General features: G+C 37.3%; 1 protein-coding gene across 1 annotated transcript in view; it reads right to left on the bottom strand.

The window, feature by feature from the left end:
- The window catches only part of RhoGEF3 (Rho guanine nucleotide exchange factor 3), a 1,152,743-nt gene extending 1,143,992 nt beyond the window's left edge, over window positions 1–8,751 (bottom strand). Inside the window, exon 1 of the mRNA XM_073985772.1 lies at window positions 8,593–8,751. The gene's annotated coding sequence lies outside the window, so the exon portion shown is untranslated. The remainder of the gene's footprint in view (window positions 1–8,592) is intronic.
- Between the last annotated feature and the right edge of the window lie 17,676 nt (window positions 8,752–26,427).

Genomic DNA, 26,427 nt, shown 5'->3' with positions numbered 1-26,427 from the left:
TCGGCAGTAGCTAAACCGTCAGCAAAATGCTATCCCTATTATCGGAGTATTAGGGCTATTCAAAACTAATCATTAAACGTCTCACTGTGTCGCTCCTTCTTTATAAACTTGTCCGAACTCAAAACGTAGACGTGTACCAACCATCCTCTGCGGGAATGTTTTAATCCCGCAACGAAGACTATATACCAAATTTCAGTTATTTCGGTAAAACAATGTGGTTAAGACATTACAACATTTTTCAAATCGAAAGGTAACGTTTTAAGGCGGGCTATATCAGTCCTGATGTACTCCGACAAATTTCTGGAGAACAAATTTGTAACCCAAACGAAGACTTAATACCAAATTTCAACCATTTATATGGGATAATGATGCTAAAATCTTGAAAAATATCAAAAATCGGGTGTTACCGTTCTATGGGGGCTATATTAAAAATTCACCTATACTGAAGAATTTCTGACGGATGGTTGTGTAGCCCCAAAGAAGATTATATACCCAATTTCAGCCATTTCGGTAAGTTTATATGGTTAAAACCTTTAAAATACCGAATAGCGGAAAGTACCATTCTATGGGGGCTATACCGAAACGGGAACATATGTATATCTACAATTTTTAGGGCAAACATTTCTTGATTACTAGGAAAAATATATGATGAGTAACATTGCAATTAAAACCGAAAATGTAGATAAAAACTTTAAACTACCCAAATCAGTACAGTTATATCGGAGCTAAATCAAATCTTGGACCTACATAAACCATTTTTAATAGTAATGGTTTTTGGCCTCCGGAAACGGAAAATAACACACTAAAACCAATTATGTGGTAAAAATTAGTAATACCATCAAAATGTCTTCAAGTGTCGACACATTACACGTCACTTTGTATGGGCGCTATACCAAAATGTGGAAGTATATATCCAATTTTCAATACAAATAAGTTCTACGCACCTACAATAAATTTGACCAAAATTGTATCCACCTACTTCAATCCCTTCGAACGTTATAGTGATTTCCACAGGCGGACGGACATGGTTATGTTGATGCAGAATTGCACGGTGATCAAAAATATATGTTTACTCTGCGGGATCTAAAATGATTTCTTCGTAGAGTTACAAACTAAATATACCCTTCATTATGTGTTGGAGGGTATCAAAAGTTCACCTAATTAAATGCAGATGTATAAGATATACCTATACATTCTGACTATATCGGTTTAGATTAGGAATGTACTCCCCATATATATCCCTCACCGATTCAATCCTCATATATATTTTTCTGTCAATTTTAGCCGAATTATTTAAATTTCCTCGATCCTCGAATAGAACTTAACTACACTTAAAGATGTCCGATATTGACCCTCTAGGAACTTGATGGACGTTTGGAAGGATACTGCATGTAGGTTTTTTGAGATTTTGGTTCATTATCACAGGAAATAAGGACTTGTCCACTAAATTTTAAAACGATTTGAAATTTTGTGTGGGAAGTACATGAAGGAGTGGACCGATATAGCCCATATTCCATCGTGATGTGTCGGGAAGAAATATTGCGATGTCATAATGTTGGTTGCTCCTATTTTAACTTTTGTGGGGGAGGTGTACATATTCGAACTTTTGCCTAAGATTTACAGAAATATTACGATATACATACATACAAAGTTTGGACCAACACCGTATTTGGTTGAAAAGTTGTCGTGCCATCGAAAAATATCGTGGGCACCGTATTAGTTACTAATTTTGAACTTTTGTGGGGGATGTGCCCGAAGTAGTAGATTTTAAACATAAGCTAATTTTGGACAAGATATTACGAGGTAAACATTTTTGACTGAATCGTTTGAGCCGCTCAAAAATTATTGTGCGCTTCAGCCACTCAGATGGACGGCCAGGGCTAAATCGACTCCAGATTGACTGAAACATGTTTTATTCAAACATACTTGGGGTCTAAAGCCATTATTTCGAAAAAGCACATTTCTGTAACAAACTTAAGGTGATGGTAAAATACCTTACACTATGCAAAAAAGGTTTGGGGCCCTCAGGCCAAACTTTTTCAGATCCCCTTACAAAATAACCTTAAGCAAAGGCAATGGGACTCCAATATTAAGCACTTTACTATGTAATATTACACTATGCAACACTGAAAATGCAAACAACTTCTAGTAGGCATTTTTTGAAAGTACATATTTAGACTACAAAAACCCTAGTAAGGTTTTGTCCTGTCAGATACAGTTCAGATTTTATGGCCTCATCTAAACCGGGCTAAATCTACACTTTTTTGCATTTATCAGGCCTTTTTCTCGGAAACGAATAGGAATTTGGCCTTGCTGTCTTTAGCAATATTGTAGCCCTAAACTGGTAGAACTTATCTTTTGAAAAAACCACATAAGAAAAACTCCATCTAGGGCATCAAAATCTATAAAATATAGAAAATTTTACATAATTGCTGAAATTCTGGTCAGTATCGGCTAAACTATTGCGAGTTGAACCAAGTAACCTTTTGCAAAATAAAGGTCTCAACAATTCTTTAGAACATTCTGAAACTCTAAAATGCTTACTTCATGTTGTTTCAGCGGTATTTTGCATCATATCTTTTACAACACGTATTTCAAATACAGTTCACACCAACAGTTTATTCTCGCATTTCGGATTCCACCACATTATTGACATTTTTATTAAATCGTCGTTGAAAAATGTACTAAAAAACAACGGCATAGAGGCATTTTACAAAATGATATCTTCCGAAGAGTTGTGTATTACATTCCAGGGAATATTTTTCCAAAAGAAAATATTCAGAAAAAATAACGCTTTTGGAGATACGGTGCGAAATGTATAAAAATAGTGGAATTTTTGAACATGTTTTAAAATTTGAGGCAATAAATGCAGTTTTTCTAGTTCATTATTTCTCCTTATATTTTACTCTTGTCCTTATCTACAAATTGGCTTTAGAGAAGAAGATGATTAGCATTGGTTTCAGGAATATAGCCCGGAAATTCTTTAAAAACTCAATATCTAACCATGTTTAGATGAGGCCATAAAATCCGAGCTGTATCTGACACAACAAAACCCAACTAGGGTTTCTTGTCGTGTGGGTCTCTACTTTCAAAAAATCCTCAGTTCGAATTGTTTGCACAAGATCGCCTTAAAAATGTTCCACAGTATGGATAAAGCTTTGCAATTTGATAGACACCTTTGAATAACATATAGAGTCAATGGTACAAAAAAAATGGCTCATGTCTGTCAATTTTTTGGTATAGGCCCGCATATAAGAATGCACCCCGATTTTGACAATTTTTAACGTTTTAGCCATATATTCTAACAAATATTGCCAAATGTTAGTATTTTGAGTTCAACAATTGTTCTCAATTGAAAGTAGCCTTCAGCAATGGTAAAACTCAAATAAAGCAAAAATGAGGCTGAAGACACGACACGAAGTTTCTCTTCCACCTTACTCGCATATTCTGTAATTTTATTGAGAGGATTGAAATCCTTTTTGTAAAGTTTAAGCAAAGCAAGCTGGAACTCTGGTGACATTCTAGCTCTTTATTCTGATGCCTGAAATCCGATAAGATACACGGTTTGAATTCGGTAATAGAAACAAGTAAAAAAGTATCAGTCGGCTTTGCGGACAGAGACATACCCTCAGCCTGTGTAAATTAAAACACTTTTTCCCAAAGTAAAAAAACTTATGTATTTAAGGGGTTTTCAAAATGTTGGGCGTATGAACCGACAAAAATGTGGATTAGGATTAAAGTTCAAAAGTGTGCATTATGAAAATGGATCTTATTTGGGAGTGGTATCTTTTCGATAGATATCGCGCCCGCTAGTCTTTTCAGTTTGACCCATTATTCCAGGAAGCATAGACTTGTCCACAGAAAAAATAATATCGCTGTAAACAGGAGCACAACGAACAGCATCGGTATACGTTTCCAAAGGATCTTCGAACAGACCCTAAACTGCACTTGGAAACAAATGTTGAACTTTTGTGAGGGAGATCCAAAGTTTGGTCCAAAATGGTGCCCCGTTCAAGAGATATCGTGCATACCATTTTAGTGACATATTTTAAATATTGGGGGAACCTACCGGAAGTTAGGGACCTGTATTGCCCATCTTCGAAGTGAAACTAAGTTTGGACAAAATATGACGACGACCAAATTGTGGACCAAATTGGTTGATCAGTTTTAGAGTTTTCGTGCCCTCCAGCCACTACATATTGACATAGGGGGTTTTAACACCATTCGGGCTGTTTTCTCAAAAATAATGGACTTGCCCCTGAAAAAAACTATTACCGTCGTATTTGAAGCAGCGAATGCAAGTTGCTTTAACAAAAATCAAAGTGAGAGCAGGACTTAAAGTGAATTTATCCGAAATTTTGTGTGAGAGGTACCCGAAGGAGTGGACAAATATAGTCCATATTCGAACCTGATGTATATCGAGCCCTTCCCGCGAAAAAAGGTGTAAGCGACAAAAAGCAAATTTTACAGGAGACGGTTTTTATTGAATAACTTTTGATCTAACCAAAATTTTTTATTAAATTTTGGTATAGTTCCGTTACTAAATCCTATTTATTAAAAAAATGAATCATTTGTGGAATATCTTCAATATAACGGTAGTTTGTGTCGCTTACATCCTTTTCGCTGTCACGCAATCAGGCAATTAAATTAAAAAGTGGAGGTTACATTAAAAAAAATTATTTGAAAAAAATCATTTTTAGTATAATTCACATCTAAAATTTAAAAACAAAGCAACTTACGTTTATAGCAAGTATTTATTCGAACAATTATAAGATTAGAGCGTATTTCTTGTAATATAGTCGAATAACTACATGGTATGTTAATGTGGAATTTTGATGTAAGCGACAATTCGCTGTCATCTAAAGATGTAAACAAAACAAAAAGGGCACTTACATCAAAATATTTTTTGCCCTAATTTCGTAACGGTACATGGCAGAGTTATAAAAATTTGGGAGATGGCGTATTTGAATATTCTTTATCGATTTCCGTAAAAAAAAGAAATTCGAAAAAATTTCGCTTACATCTTTTACGCGGGAAGGGCTCGATATCTGGTAGATGTATTAGAGAGAGAGATGGAAAAGAGGGAGTATGAACAAATAGAGATGTACAGGAGACAGAACGAAGTCCGGAAATTCTATCAAAGAGTGAAGCATCAAACTGATGGCTTTGGTACAGGCAAATCCTCCTGTAGAGACCAACAAGGTAATTTGGTAACTGATACAGATAATGTGCTCAGGATATGGAAAGAACATTTTTCCAAACTGTTGGTATCCGATAGCAGAGAAGACGGCGAAGATACCACAGATCCAATCCCAGAAGATGGTATTGAATGTATACCGCCCAGCCAAGATGAGGTAAGGACAGCAATAAACCGGCTGAAGAATAATAAGGAGGCAGGAGCAGATGGCCTGCCAGCCGAGCTGTTCAAAACCGGAGGCGACACGCTGATAAGGTATATGCATCAGCTAGTTAGCACCATCTGGCAGGAAGAACGCGTACCTATGATTGGAACGTGAGCATCCTATGTCCAGTGCACAAGAAGGGTGATAAGACTGTGTGCTCCAATTACAGGGGCATAAGTCTGCTCCCTATTGCATATAAGATAGTATCTGGCATATTTTGTGAGAGACTAAAGCCTATGGTCAATGAAACTATTGGACCCTATCAGTGCGGCTTTAGACCTGGCACATCCACCATTGACCAGATATTTACCTTGAGACAAATCCTGGAAAAGACCCAAGAAATGCAGATCGACACCTTCCATCTTTTCGTCGATTATAAAGCAGCATTCGACAGTCCTATACGTTCAAAGGCGTTCCAAGCCATGTCTGATTTTGGTATTCCTGCAAAGCTCATGCGGCTTTGTAGAATGACATTAACTGAGACGAGATCCTCAGTTAAAATAGGAAAGAACCTCTCCGAAGAGTTTATTACCAAAAGAGGTTTCAGACAAGGAGACGGCCTGTCGTGTGATCTATTCAACACCCTGCTGGAAAAGGTCATACGAGACGCGAAGGTCAAAAGAAATGGAACGATATACACGAAAAGCCATATGTTACGGGCTTATGCCGACGACATTGACATCATGGGTCGATCGGTAAAGGAAGTAACTGACACCTTTGCAAAAGTCGAAAGAGAATCTGCTAAAGTTGGTCTGGCAGTAAACAGCGAAAAAACCAAGTTGATGGTATCGACTCGTAATATGTCCACAAACCCCGCACCATCTGTGAATGTTGGTACCTACAATGTTGAGGTAGTAAAGGACTTCGTCTACCTCGGCACCGCCATAAACACAACAAATAACATCAGTTGTGAAATACGAAGAAGAATAGTGTTGACTACTTTGGGCTGAGTAAGCAGTTTAGGAATAAAGCCACCTCTCGTCAAACAAAAGTAACACTTTACAAAACACTGATACTACCCGTGCTAATGTATGGTTCCGAAGCATGGGTACTTGCTCAAGCAGATAAGGCAGTGCTTGGTGTGTTCGAGAGAAAAATTCTTCGAAAGATGTACGGGCCAATCTGTGTTGACGGCGAATATCGGCGTCGTATGAACACCGAGCTGTATCAACTATACAATGACATCAATGTAGTTGGACGAATCGAGATACAACAATTGCGATGGCTATGCCATATCATGAGAATGAGCGATGATGAACCTGCTAAAAAGGCGTATAAATACGGGCCGCATGGAGGTTCTCGATGGCCAGCTAAGTAAAGTGTGGACCAAATCGGTCACTCCCTTCAAGAGTTATCGTGCGCACAATTTTTCCCAACATTTTTGAACTTTTGGGGGAGAAGTGCCTGAAGGAGTGGATTAATATGGCTTATCTTCGAACTTAAAGAAAGTTTAGACAAAATATTAAGAAGGCCAAAGCTTGGACCAAATAGGCAGATCCGTTCGAGGGCTATCTTGCGCTCAAACCACTACACACGTTGCCATAGGTTTTATTTTTGCATCTTTGAGGCTATTTCCTCAGGAAGTATGGACTTGCCCCTGATGAAGCTTATACTGTCGTATGAGCGCAGGGAATACAGTTTGTTACAGCAAAAATCAAAGCGATTCGAGAGCAGGTCCTAACTGAACTTCTCCGAAATTTGTGTGGGAGTACCCGAAGGAATGGACCGATTGAGTCCATATTGGAACCGCATCTAAGTCTTGTAGAAATTCTGCAATGTTCAAAGCATAGACCGAATCAGTTACTCCGTTCAAGAGTTAAAGTGCGCACAAATTTTGCGAACATTTTCAAACTTTTTGTGGGGGAGGAAAAGGGTGGACCGATATGGTCCATCTTCGAACTTATACAAAGTTTGGACAAAATATAACGAAGGCCAAATTTTGGACCAAATCGGTTCATGCGTTCGAGAGTTACCGTGCGCACCAGTCAGCCAGACGAACAGACGGACGGACATTGCTAAATAGACTCCAAATTGTCTGAAACGGATTTCGTCCAAACATACTTGGGGCCTAAACCCATTATTTCGATGAGGCACATTTTGCCCGTATGAAAGTGTATATACCCTCGTTAGCATCAATGCTGATGGTATAAAAAGGCCTATGTTATAGAACTAATATGAGTTTGGGTACACTCTTTGCTATGAGAGAAGCCTCCTTTGTCTGCAATGGTGGGTATTGTATTTTTATAGTCGCTTCAGAAAAACCAGGTACAATCCGGTTTTTGTCCGTATATTGGTGTCACAAAACCTGGTAAACAAGTCCATCCGCCGAAACTTATTCCTGTAAACAGCACAAAAATATCCACCACTGCAAACAAAAAATCAAAACCGACGGGTTTTTATGAAGCTGGATCCATTTTTTCAATGTGATACAAAATTGTAAGACAAAAACTAATTCCATATTTCATTCTTACGTGTTGTTGTAGATATTCAAAAAAAGTAATAAATCCAAGCATTCATGTTATGAATACAATATTTTGAGAACTTGCATAAACGATTTCCTTTGTGAGCTATGTGCATTAATATTACAAGGAAAAGTCAATACAACACTAAAACTTTTCAAACCAAACCAAATAACACGTGTCAACTTGATGGCACAAAATGTTCATAGTTATCTTTCTTTCATTTCGTTTCTTTGTAGCTTTATTCCGTTCTGTTTGGTAAATAGACCGCTTACCAAATAAGGAAGAAAATTCACACATACACACACAAACATGAGTATTAGATATAACTATGCCACATGAATTTCAAATTTCAAAGAAAAAAATCGTAATACACAACTCTTTCATTTTTGCCAGGAAAAAGAGAGGAGATCTGAACACCGAATGAAACTCCCAAGAAATTTTTACACTACAATCTTTTATACTTTTTTTGTTGTTATAGTAAATTCACACACATATACACACACCGAAAGATTTCTTGGAATACGTATAGCACACACCCAAAATATGTGATGTTGAGGTATGATTTTTTTTCTTTACTTTCAGGAATCTTGGAATAAAATTTTGATATTTTTCATATTCGAGGGGACTTTTTGTTGTTATCTTTCACATTTTTAATTATTCTAATATTATAGATATTTATTTTTTTAGGGGAATTTTCCATATTTTCACCACAATTCACACAAACGCACCCTCATGACTTTCTTTCTTGGCATTTAAAGCCAAAAATCATCACACACAACTGAATTTCTTTTTGATTTATTCCCTTTTACTCTGCTTCATTCATCTTACACAAAAATTTCCACGAATTTCAGATACAACAGTTCAGTATGAAGGTTGGCGATTGAACTGAATTGTCCTCCAAAGCTTTTTTTCGCCAAACACAAGAGACATCATCATCACTGGCTGGATGGTTGGCAGGCTGCTGCAAATACAGCCGCAACAACAGAACTTAGCCAGAACAGAACATAAAGAACCAGCCAGGCCACGATACCACGACAATAAGAAGACAAGCCCGCAATGCAAACGAATACAAACAGATGTAAACATTTACACTCTTCTACAGTGGTAGTGATGGTGATAGTAAGGAAACGTAAAGGCAAGGTGTCACACAGACATAGAGAAACAACGTCCAGCATCACATTGCCAAGCGTTTCTCTTTCACCTTACGCATATCCTAGTGCAAAATCTCTTTCTCATTACAACTTTCTAGACTAGTGGCTATAACACACACACACACCTATATACACCCATATGTATGTACGTATGTATGTGCGTACTTGGGAAAATCTGTATAAGTTATTGCCACAATTGATGTTGATGGTGTTGTTTATCTTATTCGCCAACAGACACACATAAACTTTTTTTGGGGCTTACTTTTGCCACGCACATGCTTTTCAAATCGTTCAAAAGTGTTTCAAAGCCATCATAGAGAATGAGAGTGAGCCTTAATTCTTATTATTTGCTTTCGCCTCTTTCTCTTTGATTGTATTTTATTTTATTTTCTTTTGGTATTCAAGCTGAAAAGAGATACACACTTAACACAGTTTGCTAAGAGTATTAGCCATGGATTTTTATGATGTATGTCATTGGCAATTTTTTGTTGATAACGAATACCTATAGAGTTGGAGAATGTACAGTGGGACTAGGACAAAAGGACAAGGGCACAATATAAAAGATAAAATATAAATAAAATAAATAAATAAAAAAATAAATAAAAATAAAATATAATATGTTAAATGTAAAATATAACATCTATATAAATAAAAATCAAATGTCGTTCGTTGTTAATGGCATCAGCTTAGAACGGCTGGGCCGATTTGGATAATTCTTTTTTGAAATGTTCGTCATAACCCAACTTAGGTTTTTCATGCAAAGAAAAATTGACCACGCCCACTTTTTTAAATTTTCAATTTTAATCTTTTCTCCCCTCTAAAATAGGCTCCCCCCTTCTAAAATAGGCTCCTCCCCCTCTAAAATAGGCTACATATATTGTTGAATTTAGAAGTGGTGGGGTAATCCCCTATACCCTATTAAAAAAGGCATATATTACAACAATTACGAATGTATCGGTTTGAAAATTAATTTGCGAGACAATTGTGGTTGTGTCTCCGACCTTACCTCCTTTTTTAGGACCCAAAGACTTGACCACGCCCACTTGTTTAAATATGTTACATCCACAAAACTAGTGCACCGATTTTCATGAAATTGTCAGGGAATGTACAGGGATGGCTCCCGAAAACAAGCTACATATTTTATTGAGTTCCATGGGGGGCGAAGTACCTCCCCTATGCGATAATTTTAAAAACTTGTTTCAATTTAAATTTTTTTCTGCAAAAACCTACTAAACCGATTTTCCTGAAATTGTCAGGGAATGTACTGAGATGGCCATACTGTACATCCAAAACTGCTTAACCGATTTTCTTGACGGGAAACCTCCCCAATGCCCTTTTTTTAAAAAACGCTATGTTATCAGAACTGACGAACGTATCGGTGAGAAAATTAATTTGCGAGGCAATGGTGGTTGTTTCTCCAACCCTTGGTATTTATTTGGGGCCTAAAGACCCTACCACAACCACTTTTTTAAATCTTATATATAAAAGACAATGTGTGTATGTTAGTATGTATGTTTCGTATAGACTCAAAAACGGCTGAACCGATTTTCGTGAAGATTTCATAGAATGTACAGGAAACACCCGTGGTGAAAATAGGATATATATTTTTTTGAAGTTCGGAGGGAGCGGGGCACCCTACTTTTTTAAAAACGCTATTTTAGCACGCCCCAAAAATACTGAACCGATTTTCCTGAAAATTTCAGAGAATGTAGAGGGAGGACCCGTGGAGAAAATCGGCTATAAATTTTGTTGAATTTCGGAGGGGCGGGGAACCTCCCCTATGCCCGATTTTTTAACACGCTATTTTAGCAAAACTGACGAACGTATCGGTGAGAAAATTAATTTGCGACGCAATGGTGGTTGTGTCCCCTACCCTAGGTACTTATTTGGGACCTAAAGACCCGACCATGCCTTTTTTTAAATATGTTATATCTCCAAAACTTCTGAACCGATTGCCGATCATTTTCGGATAATGTACAGAGATGGCCAATAACGATATCTTAACGAAAGTTGTATAAAGGGGTTGACATAATTTCGTTGACGAAATGTCGGAGCGACATCGGAAAATCGTTTAGAAATCGGAACGAAATCTGAACGACTTTGCTTCCGAAATTGTTCAGACTTGTCGGACATCAGACATTTGGTTTCCTGGGTATATATATATATATATATATATATATATGTCCTCCCGATTTTAGGTATTTGGTGCACCAATCACGCCATGTTTGTCCAAAATGATGAAATTTTACCAAATTATATTGAAATCGGTTCAGATTTGGATATAGCTCCCATATATATATATTCGCCCGATTTGAGGTATTCGGTTCACCAAATACGCAAATTATGTCTAATTTCGATGCAAGTTGGGAAATGTCGGGGAATTCGGACAATAAATAAATAATAAGAGTGTTATCCCCTGTGCCCTATTTTTAAATGCGCTATATACATATGTAAAACTTACGAACGTTACAAACACTTCCAGCAGATGAAATAAATGCGTGACTCAAATCATCAGTACTCACCTTCATAGTTTCCCTCTACATTTCCACATATTTTGTATCATAATTCTGTAAGTAAAAATATTTAATATATTAAAATATATTTTTAGTAATATAGAAATAATACAAATATGTACATACATACAATATTTTGTCACAGTACATGCTGTAAACCATAGAGTAAAATTAACCGTAGTATTGTTGTTGTTTTATTTGTTGTTTACATGACAGTATGCCATTCATGTAACGGGGACTAAATGTTGTAAATCAAAAACCCTCATATCTGACACTAAAAAGTAACACTCAGTGAATTTAAGAGAGATTCAAATAAGAGATGGTCACAAAAAAAGGTAGAGAGGAACATTGGAGTGTTACCGTGTTAGTTTTTGTAGCCTGTAACCCACTATGCGGGGAGGGTTTATGAGTTGTAATACATCAACATAATGGTCGGAGGTCCACCTCTATGAATACCAATATAAGCGTTTTGAGGAGCTGAGTCGATATGGCTACGTGTGCTCCTGCTTTTGTCACTCTGTCCTTCTAACCCTAAAGGTCACAATTTTAAACGGATCTTCACGAAATTATTTTGTAGATTTGGGTGTATCAGCTTGAAGCCATTTTTGCGATGATCGGATAAATATTGGGGGCCGGAATCAGCAAAAAACCATCTACTACTTCTTTATCTAAAGGTATTTCAAAACAAAAAAAGTAAAAAAGTATCAGTCGGCTTTGCCGACAGAGATATATCCTCAGCCTATGCGGATTGAAATACTTTTTTTTTTTTAAAAAAAAAACGTACCTATTTGGCCGTATGCACCGACAAAAATATGGATAGGGTTAAAGCTCAAAAACTTGCGGGGATATCGATAGATAGATGTTTTTTAGCACACTAGCCTGGGAAAACCATTATAAAGCTCTATTCGGTAATATATTCGGTTCGAGCCCTCCAGCCATAGGGGGTTTTCACAACTTTCGGGCTATTTTCTCAAGAAGTATGCACTTGCCCCTGAAAAAACTTTTACTGCCGTAATTGAGGCAGCGAGTGAAAGTTGCTTCAACAAAAATCAAAGTGATTCGAGTGCAGGCCTTAAAGTGAATTTATCCAAAATTTTGCGCAGGAGGTACGCGAAGGATTGGACAAATATAGTCGAACCTGATCTATATCTGGTAGATATTTCAAGATGTGTACAGTATGGACCAAATCGGTCACTCCCATCAAGAATTATCGTGTGCACAATTTTTCCGAACATTTTTGAACTTTTGTGGGGGAGGTACATGAAGAAGAGGACCGAACTTAAACCATGTTTGCACAAAATATTACAAAGACCAAATTGTGGACGCAATCGGCAGATCCGTTCGAGAGTTATCTTCCGCTCCAACCACTACACACGGTGTCATAGGCCTTTTTTGTGCATTTCAGGCTATTTTTTCAGGAAGTATGGACTTATACCGTTATAAGGAGGGCAGCGAATGCAAGTTGCTTCAACAAAAATCAAAGTGATTCGAGTACAGGTCTTAAAGTGAATTTATCCGAAATTTTGTGTGGGAGGTATCTAAAGGAATGGACAGATTGAGTTGATTGATTGGAACCTCGACTAAGTCTGGTAGAAATTTTACGATGTGCAAAGTATGGACCAAATCGGGTACTTCCTTCAAGAGTTATCGTGCGCACAAATTTTACGAACATTTCCGAACTTTTGTAGGAAAACTACCGGAAGGAGTGGATCGATATAACCCATCTTCGAACTTGAACTAAGTATGGACAAAATATTGACAAAGCCAAATTTTGGACCAAATCGGTTTATCCGTTCGAGAGTTATAGTGCGCACCAGCCAGACGGAAACACATTTCGTCCAAACATATTTGGGGTCTAAAACCATTATTTCGATGAGGCACATTTTGCCCGTATGAAAGTGTATATACCCTCGTTAGAATAAATGCTGAGGGTATAAGAAGTAAAAAAGTATCAGTCGGCTTTGCACATTTCAGGCTATTTCTCAGGAAGTATGAATTTGTCCCTGATTAAATTTGTACCGTTCTATGGGGGCATAAGTCTTCTCCCTATCGCCTACAAGATAGTTTCAGGAATATTGTGCGAACAAATAAAGCCCATGGTCAACGAAATAATTGGACCATACCAATGCGGCTTTAGACCTGGATATTGGACTTGGTATCCCCGCAAAGCTCATTCGGCTTTGTAAAATGACTCTAACTGACACAAGATCTTTAGTTAAAATAGGACAGAATCTCACCGAAGAGTTTTGTACCAAAAGCGGTTTCAGGCAAGGAGACAGCCTTTCGTGTGATCTTTTCAACATCCTGCTGGAAAAGGTTATACGAGAGGCAAACGTCAAAAGAAGTGGCGCAATCTACACCAATAGCCACATTTTACTTGCTTATGCTGATGATATAGACATCATGGGACGATCAGTAAAAGAAGTAACCGATACCTTTTTGAAGGTGAATGAGAATCTGCTAAAGTGGGTCTGGCGGTAAACGGCGAGAAGACCAAGTTGATGGTGTCGACGCGCAATGCGTTTAGCTAGGATGTTAAATATATGGTGGTATCAATCATCATTGGGTGCCACCGTGGTACAATGGTATGCACACCCGCCTTGCACGCTAAAGGTCTGCGGTTCGATTCCCAGGCCAGGCAACATTAAATTTTCAATGGTGGCAAAATACCCCTCACTAATGTTGGTGATATTTCCTGAGTATTTAATCCATGAAAAACTTCTCTACAAGTGGTGTCTTAAGATACGCGGTTCGGACTCGGCAATAAAAAGTAGGTCCCATATCATTCAGCCAATATGAATCGGGATGCACTCATCGATATGAGAGAAATCACCCCGTCCCTTCAGGGATGTTTGTGGAACAATTATTATTATTTATTAATCCTCATGCTGGGTGACCTTCCCGTGGTGTCACCTGGGGAGCTGCCTTTAACACCCGTTAAAGGTAGTGAGCTAACATGTGCCGCGCGTTTACCCATAAGAACGTTAAAAACTTGGGTTTGGGCGCCGGGTTAGTAACCCTCCCCTAGAAAAAGCAGCCTACTATGAAAAAAACAAAAGAAAAGAAAAACAAACCCCTCTACAGTTGACGAACCCCGCAAACGTTTTAAGGACCATGATCTGCACCTGGAATGTTCGCACTCTTTATAGAGAAGGTGCAGTTTACGCATTGGCAGATGTACTTGAAAAGTACAAGGCCGACATTACTGGCATAAAGGAAATACGATGGAACGGGAAAGGCGTCACAACAACACCTAAAGGTGACGCACTGTATTATAGCTGCCATGACGTAAAGCATGAATTTGGTTGCGGATTCGTAGTTAGTCGGAGGCTAAAACATCTGGTATCCAGCTTCACCCCAGTGAATGAAAGACTTGCTGCAATTCGAATAAAAGCTAAATTCTTCAACATCAGCTTTATTTGCGCTCATGCTCCCACTGAAGAAAAGGACGAACAGAACAAGGATATATTTTACGAGCGCTTAAAAGAAACCCATGACATTAAAATTATTCTAGGCGATTTTAATGCCAAAATTGGAAAAGAAAATATCTTTGGCCCAACAGTCGGAAAATTCACACTCCACAATGAAATATCTGACAATGGCATGAGGCTGATAGACTTCGCAGCGGCAAAAAACATGGTAGTTAGCAGCACCAGATTTTAACATCTCGACATCCATATGGGCACCTGGCTGTCTCCAGATCAAATAACAAGAAATCAAATTGATGACGTTGTTATAGATGGAAGACATTCATCGAGCGTGTTGGATGTACGATCATTCCGAGGAGCAAACATAGATTCGGACCACTAACTAGTTGCAGCAAAGGTACGTACCCGTCTAAACGTTGCAAATAAAGCACGAACAGATACAACGCGGAAGTTGGACATCGGAAAGCTGCAAACACAACAGATAGCCACAGTATATTCCACTCAATTAGCCCAATTGCTTAATGAAAGCACTCCTCGTGCCGATAACATATCAGCACAATGGCAAAATATTGGCCACTCCATGCAAACAGCCGCAAAATCCATACTTGGATACCAGAGACCTCCACCAAGGAATCCATGGTATGACCAGGAGTGTCGTGCTGCTATAGGGGCATATAGGGTTACTTTACAATCAGTAGAAACGCGTAGAGCACGAGGGAGGTGTCGGGTGAAAAGGAGAGAGGAGAAACGTCTTTTCCGCAGGAAAAAGAGAGAAATGGAAAGACGGGAGTGTGAAAAAATCGAGATGAACAGGAAATTTCTACCAAAGAGTGAAACATCAAACTGATGGCTTTGGTACAGGCAGATCCTTCTGTAGAGACCAGCAAGGTAATTTTGTAACTGATACAGATAGTGCGCTCAGGATATGGAAATAACATTTCTCCAAACTGTTGGTATCCGATAGTAGCGAAGACGGCGAAGATACCACAGATCCAATCCCAGAAGATGGTATTGAATGTATACCGGGCCAGCCAAGATGAGGTAAAGACAGCAATAAGTCGGCTGAAGAATAATAAGGAGCAGGAGCCGATGGCTTACCAGCCGTGCTGTTCAAAACCGGAGGCGACACGCTGATAAGGTTAGCTAGTTAGCACCATCTGGCAGGAAGAAGAAGTACCCGATGATTGGAACCTGAGCATCCTATGACCTGTCCACAAGAAAGGAGATAAGACTGCATGCTCTAACTATAGGGGAATAAGTCTTCTCCCTATTGCCTACAAGATAGTGTCAGGGATAATGTGCGAACGACTAAAGGCTATGGTCAATGAAATAATTGGTCCATACCAATGCGGCTTAAGACCTGGCAAATCCACCATTGACCAGAAATTTACCCTGCAAATCCCGGCTAATCCTGGAGAAGACCCAAGAGATGCAGATCGACACCTTCCACCTTTTTGTCGATTATAAAGCAGCCTTCGACAGCCCGCTACGTTCAAAGGTATTCCAAGTCATGTCTGAATTTGGTATCCCCGCAAAGCTCATCCCGCTTTGTAGGATGACATTAACTGATACTCGATCGTCAGTTAAAACCGGAAAGAACCTCTCCGAAGAGTTTGGTACCAAAAGAGGTTTCAGACAAGGTGATGGCCTGTCGTGTGATCTTTTCAACATTCTGCTGGAAAAGGTTATACGAGATGCGAAGGTGAAAATAAGTGGCACAATATATACAAACAGTCATATGTTACTTGCTTATGCCGATGACATTGACATCATAGGTCGATCGGTAAAGGAAGTAACTGATACCTTTAAAAAAGTCGAAAGGGAATCTCCTAAAGTGGGTCTGGCGGTAAACGGAGAGAAGACAAAGTTAATGGTGTCATCGCGCAATGCGTCCATAGTGATCGGACCAACTGTTGACGTTTGTTCCTATAATTTTGAGGTAGTAAAGGACTTCGTCTACCTCGGAACAGCCGTAAACACAACCAACAACATCAGTTGTGAAATACGAAGAAGAATAGTGTTGGCCAACAGATGCTACTTCGGGCTGAGGAAGCAGTTTAGGAATAAAGCCACACTGATACTACCCATGCTGATGTATGGTTCAGAAGCCTGGGTACTTGCGCAAGCAGACAAGGCAGTGCTTGGTGTGTTTGAGAGAAAAATTCTTCGAAAGATCTATGGACCAATCTGCGTTGATGGTGAATATCGACGTCGTATGAACCACAAGCTGTAGCTGCTATATAACGACACCAGTATAGATAAACGTATCGGGATGCAACGACTACGTTGGCTAGACCATATCATAAGAGTGAGCGATGATGAACCCGCTAAAAAGGCGTATAAATCCGTGCCGCATTGTAGTGCACGCAAAATTGGCAGGCCAAAGATATAGATGGCGCAAACAAGTGGATGAAGAGATGACAAGGCGCGGTATTCCAGAAAGCAGAGAGAGTTGGGGATCTTTTCCTAGTTCGGCTTATGGAACAAATGTTCTGTAATGGGCCAGCTAAGTAAGTAGTAGTAAGTAGATTGGTCCCGCCGTTCATTCTGTTGCTTACTTGTTAAGGTATGTTTGTAGCATTTTGGTCGTTCTTGGTCCTTTCCACAACTCTATAGAATTCTGTGAATTTTCGCATTCACATCTCTCGATAAGAGCATTCTGTTATGAGATACTACAATCATCCCATGAAAATTTACTCTTCATAATAGCGGTCTCTAGTTAAATTTTATATATGAACATGTATTTCATTTCATTTCTGTATTTTATATTTTAACTACAAATTGAAAGAGAGAGAGAGAGCCATCTGGCTCTCCGTACATTTTTGCAGTTTTCTGTAAAAGCTTTGCCATAAAACCATGTTATCCTGATATTAGCTTAATTGTTTCTTCGTTATCGTGACAAAAGGAAAGCTTTTGATTGCTTCCTTTTTTTCGCTGAACTGTGTCTGTGTCTGAACCTTAGCGAGCAGAAAATATTAAGTTCATTGTTATTGTCGGCTATCATACATTATGTGTGAATTTGTTTTGTTTTATGCTTTATGATTGTTGTATGTATTTTGTACCAAGTTTGTTTTTACGCTGCTTCGTCATTGTGTTGTTTTTGTTATTCTGCAGTTACTTTATTGTTGCCATTGTTTCTTTTTTTTTGTTCTTAAATGGCTTGGCTGGGATGGTTTGGCAGACTGGCTGGTTGCTAGGATGGATGTTGTTGGCTTGCCGACTGGAAATAATTGCTTAAAGCCGCTTCATCTCATTTTGGTCATTATTTTATTTTGCGCCTCTTTTATTGCTGAATGCTAAGTAAACATGTGTTGAAGCTGGGCGTGAGTGTGTATGTTGGTGTTGAAAAGAAGTTGGTTGATGGTGGTGTGGCAGGCGAGGACTATAGTTAAGGACTTTAGCATTAAGTGTGCATGTGTAAGCGGAGTTTTTTTTTTTTTTTTTGTTAATATTGTTGCTTTGTTTTGCTCACTGTTTTTGAGTGTTGATTGAATTTTAAATATTAATACGTATTGTTTGTTCATTCAATTATGTACATATTAAACTGTTGTTGAAGTTTATTTATATGGATGTTGATTTACTACACACGGGGAAGAGAGATTGGAAGTTGTTATGGTGTCGACAGTCATTTGTTTCTTTTCAAGATTTTCAGGAGTCATGTAATTTATAGTTGACTTGTTTTTATTACGACTAAGGTTATTGAACAAGTAACAATGCGTTTGCAGAACGAAATTTAATCATAAGCTATGATGGGAAAACGAAATTTCAATCCAATATTTCAATTTTAATTTATATATTTTGAAATGTTTATATGTATGTAAGAAATGTTATTATTTTTTATAGGTGCAATTTCACGAAAATTCTCTATAATCCGCATTTATGATCCAATCGATGAAATTTTTTTACCAGTTCATTGTTGTGGGTATGAATTTTAGCCACAACAACGAACTGGTAAAAAATGTTCATCGATTGGACCAAAAATGCTGATATCAGAGAATTTTCGTGAATGTGCATCTTTAAAAAATAGTTTTTGCGGACACATCCAAGATTTTTGGTATAGAGTTTAAGAAAAATAGTTTGTTTACCTGTTAAGGCGATGATAATCGTATGTTTTAATTTTGTTATTTTTCTCTTTCGAGACGAGCTGATTCATCAGAAGTTTTTTTGTTAAGGAAAAAGAATGTCAGAGAAATTGTCATCTTTAATGAGAAGCGCTCATCAGGTGTAACTTGTGTGGCAATCTGACTATGTCTCTGCCCTAAATTGTTCGTTCAATATATACTGAATTTATTGCGAAATTGCAATTAGGAATTCAATACAACGGATTTTTTAACCTTCTGATGAATCAGCTCGTCTCGAAAGAGAAAAATAACAAAAATATTTTGGTTTAAAATCCGTTCGCGTTCACAAAATTTCCTCGATGGGCGCAAAAGTTATACCGGTTTTTATTCTCATTTAAAGAAAATATATTTAAAAATGTCTTATTTGTTTTTATTAGAAAATTTATGCATAGATCGCTAAGAGCATCTATTCGTCGATGTTAACGTATTTAATAAATTTATTTTTGCGAAAAATCAACAAATATTAAATACAAATCTTGAAGTAAATCCAAATTATCGTGCCACAGAGTCCATACAAACCTCTAAAAAATAAATTAAAAATATCTACAGAATCTAGACAATACATAGAAAAGTATGGAATCGAATTTATAGAGCTTGGGTATATAAATTACATACTTTTTGGTTCGATTAGAAAAATTAGAAAAAAATATTTGTGAGTTCTCCAACTATTTCGCTAAAGTCCTATACAATAATTAATGTATACTGCTAAGATAAAAACTTAAGAGTAATATTCAACACACAGTCATTCAATAAATATGAAAATTAAAAAGCCTGTTATTAGTTAAAATCAGATAATACGCATCCGGTTTTTTATACAGCGAATCAATCTCTTTCAATATTTACGCATATTAGGATATTTTATTCAGCGGCCAAATTGTGCCGTCAGTTGCATCACACAATGCAAAAAACCTTAAAGTGGGTAAAAGTTGCGCAATGTGTATACGATATTGATGCGCATCCGATTTCAAACAGATTCTTCAAGAACCGCGGACATGGTAAATTTTCTGTAATTTATGATACACTTTTGCGCAAAAATTATATTGTTTAAGTCGATAGATTCGAACGCGGAAGGGTTCATCAAATTCGTCGCGTAAAAAAAACTAAATTCACGCGGGCTTTAAATGAATTTGAATGACACTTTTAAATTTTGCACCTTAAAAATAGGGGTTTTAAGAAAATCCACGCATTATCAATTTTAGGTGGATGCAGTGGATATATCGAAAAATCATTCACTAGAATCATGTTGCCAATGGAGTATTCTTTGATTCTTTCATTGGGCACAGATCAATGAAATGTAAAGATAAGCTTGAAATCGAAAGGAAACATAAAAAAACTTGTTGGCTTCAACCTATTTTAATCCATTTTTCTACATTGATGCCAACACAGCTTACAAGAAAAATTTATTTTAATTTTGGACTTTAGACTCCTAAAACACTTAATTTTAAAGAATTACAGTCAAACTATTCTAATGTTACCAGTTCGAAAACGTTCCTGCAATAGGGAGCAGACTTATGCCCCTGTAATTGGAGCACACAGTCTTGTCTCCCTTCTAGTGGACTGGACATAGATTGTTCAAGCTCAGGCGTTCTTCCTGTCAGATGGTGCTATCTAGCTGATGCATACACCTTATCAGCGTGTCGCCTCCGGTTTTCAACAGCTCGGTTCCTCCAGTTTATTGCTATATTCACCTCATCTTGGACAGGCGGTATATTTTAATATCATCTTCTGGGATTGGATCCGTGGTATCTTCGTTGTCTTTGAAAAAAATGTTCTTTCCATATCCCGAGGACACTATCTGTATCAGTTACCAAATTACCTTGCTGATCTATACAGGAGGACGTGTCTGTACCAAAGCCATCAGTTTGATGTTTCACTCTCTGGTAGAATTTTCGGACTTCATTCTGGATGCTGCGCATCTCGATTTTTTCACACTGCCGCTTTTCTATCTCCCTCTTTTTCCTGCGGAGAAGTCGTTTCTCCTCTCTCCTTTTATCTTGTTATCTCTCTCGTGTGCTTGCTACTGATTGTAAAGTAGCCCTATATGCTGTATTTTTTTCTTCGATAGCAGCACGATACTCCTGGTCATACCATGGATTCCTTGGTGGAGGTCTCTGGTATCGAAGTACTGATTTTGCGGCTGTATGCATGAATTGGGCAATATTTTGTTATTGTACTGATATGTTATCGGGACGAGGAGTGCTTTGACGAAGCAATTGAGCCAGTTGTGTGGAATATGCTTTGGCTATCTGTGGGTAGTGGTACGAGTCTATGTTTGAATGTCTTCCATCTATCACAACGTGATCAGTATGATTTCTTGTTCTTTGATCTGGAGACAGCTAAGTGCCCTTATGAATATCGAGATGCTTATATCTGATACTGTTTTTTGCCGATGCCAAGTCTATCAGCCTAATTCCATTGTCAGATGTTTCACTATGGAGGCTGACTGTTGGGCCGAAGATATTCTCCTTTCCAATTTTGCCATTAAAATCGCCTGGATTAATTGTAATGTCATGGTTTTGTGTCATGCCATTGGTTGGTTGTCGTAGGTGGTCAAACAACAGAGATATCGCAATAGTCGGTAATGCACCTCATTTGATTTTTTTTTAATCACGCTACAGGTCGCAATTTTGTTCGGATCGTCACGTATTTTTTGGAAGTTGATGCATGTCCCTCAGAGAAAGAAGCCTATTAAGTTTGGTGGTAGTCGGATAATATTGAGGAGTCGGAATAAGCAAAAAGCTTATGTGGAGAAAAGTCAACGTTTTTTTCATATGTGAATATCTCCGCTTCTGGTAAGAGTATTCCAATGGAAGAAGAAAAGATCTCCTTTAAATTGATGCAAAGTATGTTGGCGTAAGTGGGCAAACAACCGAGATATCGCAAAAGTCAGTAATATATCCATTTCCATTTTTGTAATCACGCTACAGGTTGAAATTTTGATCGGATAGTCACGAAATTTTGGGTATAGATGGGGACAGAGGAAGAAACCTATTGATTTTGGTGATATTCGGATAATAATTAGGGGTCGGAATGGGGAAAACTCATATGGAGACAAATTCAAAGTTTAATTCTTGGTGAATATATCGGCTTCTAGTAGGGATATTCCAACGGCAAAGCCTGTCAATGGAGAAGAAGATATTACCTTTACATTGGTGTAAAGTAGGTTGGCGAAGGTGGTCAGACAAGGGAGATCCGACAATAGTCGGTAATGCATCCAATTCTTCAATTTTTTGCAATCACGTCGTAATTTTGATGGTCACGAAATGTTGGTTGCTTATGTGGGTCCCAGAGAGAAAGAGGCATATTATGTTTAGTGGTAGTCTGATTATATTCCCCAAAAAAAATGTTTACCAGTGAAAAGCTTATACACAGGGGTAGTGATGTAGAGTATCACATGGTCGGCCCCGTCCCGGCTATAGCCTTTACTCACTTGTTTTATGATATACTAGCAAAGTACCCGCTACTTCGTATGCGGAAAGGATGTATAAAATAAATAAAAAATATATAATATAGAACGGTGAACATGGAAACAATGTTTGTACTAATACCTATTTTAATTGATATTTATTTTCATGTAAGTACTATTCGTACCACATAAGTCCGATTTTCCTCACGCCTACACATCAAAAGCCGGTCATAATTTTTGAGATATTTTAAGTGGGGTGCTCAGCGCCAAGACGGCCTAATTGTATCAAATCCTGTACCATATAGTACAATTCGTATATTTATGGTACATGTTTCCTAAATCTGACGCTATTACCAAATAACAACAGTAATCTTAATTCTAAATCTCACGTATCCAGGTCTATTCGTTAGTCCAATACAAAATTTTACCATGCATGGAACCATCTTCATATACCTAAGACTACCAAGTTCTAATTGTACCAAATGTAGTACTTTTTGTAAACATAGGTACGAATTTCCAAAACAAACTCCAACATTAATCTCAATTCCAAATTTCAAGATTACAGCTCTAGCCGTTCGCGCAAATCCGAATTGTACCAAATTTGGAACCATTTAGTACTTTTCGCACCCATAAGCAAAAAATTTCCAAAACTACCTCAATCCTACACTTCAACAGGTATTTTAATTCCAAATTTGAGGTTTGCAGCTGCATCAGATCACCGAAATCCAAATTATACCAAATTTAGTACCATTTAGAACTTTCAGTACCCATAAGTACAACTTTTCAAAACTACCTCAGTGCTATGTTCAAACAATAAGCTTAATTCAGGATTCCAGATATATCCGATCACTCAAATCCAAATTTGGTACCATTTAGAACTATTTGTATCCAAAGTACGAATTTCTAAACCTACCTCTATCAACACTACAACATCAATTTTAATTCCGAATTTCACGATTCCAAATAAATCCTATCATTGAAATCCAAATTGTAACAAATGTAGTACCATTTAGTGCTTTTCCTACCCATAACTAAAAATTTCCAAAACTCTATCAATCCTGCACTCCAACAGTACTCTTTTTCCAAATCTCGGGATTCCAGCTATATCCGTTCACCCAAATCCAAATTATACCAAATTTGGTACCATTTAGTACTATTCGTACCCATGAGTACGAATTTCCACAACTACCACAATCCTACACGCCAACAGTAATCTTAATTCCAAGTTTCAGGATTACAGCTGCATCCGATCACCGTTATCCAAATTTGGTACCATTTAGTACTTTTCGTATCCAAAGTACGAATTTCCAAACCTACCTCTATCAACACTCCAACAGTAATGGTAATTCCGAATTTCAGAATTCCAAATGTATCCGATCACACAAATTAAAATTGTACCAAATTTGGTACCATTTAGTACTTTTGGTACCTATAACTAAAAATTTCAAAAACTTCATCAATCCTACACACCAACAGTAATCCTTATTCCGAATCTCGGGATTCCAGCTATATCCGTTCACCCAAATCCAAATTGTTCCAAATTTGGTACCATTTAGTACTTTTCGTACCCATAAATATAAATTTCCACAACCACATCAATCTTACACGCCAACAGTAATCTTAATTTCAAATTTCAGGAGTACAGCTGCATCCGATCACCGTAATCCAAATTGTACAAAATTTCACTATTCCTGCTCTATCCGATCACTCAAATCCTACTACTTTGGTTACTTTCCGATGTAAACTTTAAAAACGCCGATATACTTGTCTCATATTTTTAGCTCTACTTTCATAATCTAATCCTTTTTTGGTTGTCGTTTTTTTTGTGCACAGTGTAATTATTACTTCTTTTGCAAAAACTTTATTTTGTTGTCTTATTTGTTTTCTCTTTTCTTACGTCCGTTAACATTTAGCAGTCTCGGTACATGAACTTATTAGAACATATCAATTAACCTAAATTAAAGAATGTCCTAAATGTTTGGCTATTTCGTTTTCATGAAATAGTAGAAAAAAATGCCTTCCCTACTTTAGTCACATTAAATTTTCATGAAAACAACATAGCAAACTTTGTATAACACTGTACAACACAAAAAATAATTACAAGATAATTCGGCCAGATTATGAAAGAGGACCGAAAAAAAGAAGACACGTGTATCGGCGTTTTGAAAGTTTACGTCGGAAAGTAACCTAAATAGGCGTGGCAAGATCCTACCAATTTCTACTGGTTATGAAATATTAGACAGCAGATTCCTTGGAATCCTTGCATTTTAGGTATATTTTTAGGCAATATTACTGACAACAATGCGGGGTATCTTCTTATGAATAAAATTAACCCTCATGCTAGTCACTAAAGGGGTCTTTTTGGTCCCTTTTTTCAAAAACGTTTAAAAACTCCTTTGAAGTGTGATCGTATCAGATCAACATATTCTACAAAATGATTTGTCATAAAATTTTACTATAGGTCCCTAAATACTCAAAACTCTAAATCGTACCAAAACGCCAGGAATCTGCCAAAAGTAAAATCAAGTTTTATGGTTAATGTTGTACTTTATCTGAGTTTATTCAGTTTTGTCCCACAAAACTTCATTCTAGATAGAAGACGTCAAAGACAAAAATAATCTCCATCAAATTTCAATATAAGTCGCCGAACAAATGAAATATGTATTTGCAATATATGTATATCAAGAAAATATATACTTCAAGTTTGCCAACAAAACACCCAAATATTTTTTGAATATATTTGTTTTGTTTTATTTTTTCGAGTTGATGCATGAAAGTAACATTACATTTAGTCTATACGAAAGGTGTTAAATTCAGTCAATTTTATCAGAGCAGGAGTAGCTGCCATCATTAGAGTATTTAGGACCATGCCAAAACCATGGATGTTAGGACTCGTATGTCAGATATATATTCACTGGATAATAGCCGTAGACTATCCCCGCATTTTCAGATACAATATCAGGAACCTATGACCTATCCTGATGACGTTATTTTAGTTTATAGTACTAAAATACCTAATTTTTGAAAGTCCGATCTGAGTTATCAATATTTCCATAGATATTTCAAAAACAGTTTAATTGAGCACACATAATCTTCTGAAAGAATTTATTATCAAAAAACATCAATAAAACATATTTTGTGAATGCAGTTAACGAAAATGTGAATAAAACGGTAGAATATGGTCCTAAGTCATATATAACAAGTAAAAAAGCATTAAGTTCGGCCGGGCCGAACTTTTCATACCCTCCACCATAAAATATTCTGAACTAAAATGGAATAATTAGTTTTCATTCCTGTCCCCAACTATAAGTGGGTACGTTAAATGTCAGATAATGTACATAAAATGCTTCATTCGGAAGCCCTTTTTTATGGTGCCTATATCTAACTATGTATATTGACAATTTTTGGTGGGCTAGAAATTGGGAGGTACCGTTATATAGGGGTTATAATAAAACATGGGCCTATGTTGACAGTTTTTGATGGTAGCATTTAATGTCAAATAACTCCTAATTCGGTTAAAAATTTTAGATAGAATCCTCAAAATACCGAAAATCGGTAATATTATAGCTAATTCGGTCTAGAAATGTGACTTAAAATGTCAAAATACCGTAAATCGGGGGTACCGTTATATGGGGGCTATACCAAAACGTGGCCCTATGTCCACGAGTTTTGTTATATATGTTTATTGACACTTAAGAACCCTAAATGTCAAATTATAGCTAAATCGGTCTGAAAATGTAGCTAAAAAGTCAAAATACCGTAAATCGGGGGGTAACGTTATATGGGGGCTATACCAAAACGTGGACCTATGTCCACAACTTTTGTTATATAAGTTTATTGATACTTAGGAACCCTAAATGTCAAATTATAGATAAATCGGTCTGAAAATGTTGCTAAAACCGTCAAAATACCGTAAATCGGGGAATACCGTTATATGGGGGCTA

Source organism: Musca autumnalis, unplaced genomic scaffold (genome assembly GCF_047663935.1).
Source record: "Musca autumnalis isolate F117 unplaced genomic scaffold, ASM4766393v1 scaffold_4, whole genome shotgun sequence".
Classification (NCBI taxonomy): Eukaryota; Metazoa; Arthropoda; class Insecta; order Diptera; family Muscidae; genus Musca; species Musca autumnalis.
The sequence above is the reverse complement of the archived record's forward strand: the minus strand, read 5'-3'. Positions and strand labels throughout refer to the sequence as shown.